Raw genomic sequence first — 2,556 nt, 5'->3', positions numbered from 1 at the left:
AATAATCCTCCCTTTCTTACCATTTGGTCAAAATCTTATCTATGTGGTTTTGATTGTTAACCAACTAAATTTCCAAGCTCTTTAAATCCCATTCCAAAGCTTTTTTCTCCTTTTACAAATCAAAATTCCTGTTATGTTCCTCTTTCAATCTAGCCCTTAGCTTTTCATTTTCCTTTTGGCACTTAACTACCTTTGTAGAGACTCTAGAAAGCTTATCTTTTCATGCTTGCTATTCTTTAATGAGTGTAGAGATCATTTCTTTATTTTTTTCAGGCTTTACTCTTCCAATACTTCACCGTCTTTCTTAGTTCTTCCACTTGCTTCCTAGATCCCCTTGAAAGTCCAATGTCTATCCTCAATCTCTTATTCTCTTGGTGAAGATGTTGCAAATGTCCTTTCAACACCTTTTGTTCATTGGTCAACTTCTATAATGCATTATCTTTCATTATCAAATCATATGTTAACTAGTAACCTGATCTATCATTGCCATCTTCTCTTTCTTCATTTATTTTTTTTCAATCTTGAACTTTCGCTGGGTAATCTCAGAGTTAACAATACCAATTCCATTATAAGCATGGACAACTAATCTGAAACATCTATTGGTAAAGGCCTAACTTCATGAACTCTCTTCATTCTCCATGTAAGGTCCCCTTTTGTGATATTATCTACATATCTAGCTGTGTTCATTCAATTGATTTGCTTTCATGCCTTGATAACTTCCAAACTTTCTTCATATAACCAGGTGCCCCATAATCAAACTCAAAGGAATTGAGTCCATGAGTCATAAGAATGAATTGACTAGAATCATATTGCCTTTGAACCATGAGAGGTGCATAACTCATAGCCTTCTATACTCGTAGCAATAGTACCCATGACTCGTCTCCACAACTATAAAAAATGGCTGTGGGAAGCATCTACGGTGCTTTCCATGCTACATCCACACTAGTAAGCTTTAGAAAGAACGATATCCATTGACCTTTTATCTAGGCCTTATACCATTCCTTGGTTACAAACTCCTTGATTAGAATAAAATGAATGGAGAAAAGTCAAAATGACATCTTCTTTTTTCCTCAAAAGTGACTTCTAAGCCAAAAAAAAAGCAATTAAGCACATCCTATGAATCAACCTTCACCCTTCCTTAAATAAAAATTTAATGATCTAATGGTCTTCACCAAAATGGCCAGTGAAGGATTTATACTTTTATCCAACTGGTCGAAAAAGTAAACCATTATTGCCTGTACATGTCCTAAGACCTTAGGGAATATCATTAAACCATACACAACCAAAGTAAACAAGTCTAACTCGTGCTCATCATCCATATGCTTCCTTATATGCTATAACAGAAAGGTAGATGAAATTGTCTCGACCCAATTTTTTTCCTTTTTATGCTTGCCTATCTTTTTAATTCCTATTTGCATGATCTTAGCTAGTTTCTTTCTATATCTGATGGTCTTTTACTCTTTCCAATAGATCTTGTCTTTACTGGTAGACTCTATTTGGAGTAAGGATGAGTATTCTTCAATTATGGGGTTAAGTCTTGCTAGTTGAACACGAAACACCGATAAGATGAATCTTAAAGCTGTATCACAGCCCTGACTAGCGACTCATCAATCATCACTAACATGAGTAGTGCCACATCCCTAGACTTCTTTGAAAAAGACTCTTTTTTTTTCACTTCCCATTGTTGCCATATGGTTTCTAACTCGACTATATCACTCTGACTTAAATCCATATACACCAACTGTAAAAATGTAGAATATAACCTACCCCTAAGCAATCTTTTTCTTTTCTTTGACTGCTTTCTAATTGGCTTTTAATTTCCATATAATTCTTATTGGAGATTGATGCTACTGATGGCTTTATGAATGCTTCTTTTATTATTAATTGACCCAAAACAAATACCTCTCTTAAAATGCAATATCTATATGATGTATACAACAAAATTAAATATTATGCAAAAAAAAAAAATTCAAACAAATAAATAATAACATTAACAAAACAAACATAGCACACAATAAAATAACAAAATATATACAATGTCCTAACTTTTGGTGATTTTCTAAAAGGTGGCATGGCTCTATCCTAAGCAGGCTTCTTATCACTCACGATATGTTTGGTTAGGATTTATTTGTCTAAAGGTTCCTAAATCAACCTTACATTATTGTCTATTACAAACTAATAAGGCACACCAATCATCATCCATTATAGGCTACAAACAAAAAAAGTTCAATTTGAATGAAAATGTTTCGCTAGCAAATGCGGAGGTTATCACCTCACAAGAATGTAGCTACATCACTTCCTCCTAATAAAGATAGAGCTTGGATTTAGAAATCATGCACGTAAGTACATATGTAAAAGTGTGCAAAATGATATATTTATCAAAACAATGTAAATAAATAACAAATTAAAACAAGATAATAACTAACATGCAATGTATTTTATTTTTCAACTTTTTTTTAGAAATTAAAATAAAGGGAATTAAATTAAATATCTAATAAGGATCAATTAAATCCAAAATTTTTAATAGTGCATAATTAAAAATTTTTGGCCTGACTC

Source organism: Durio zibethinus, chromosome 4 (assembly GCF_047325235.1).
Source record: "Durio zibethinus cultivar Kanyao isolate XHJ-2024 chromosome 4, ASM4732523v1, whole genome shotgun sequence".
NCBI lineage: Eukaryota > Viridiplantae > Streptophyta > Magnoliopsida > Malvales > Malvaceae > Durio > Durio zibethinus.
Note: the sequence above shows the minus strand (reverse complement) of the source record.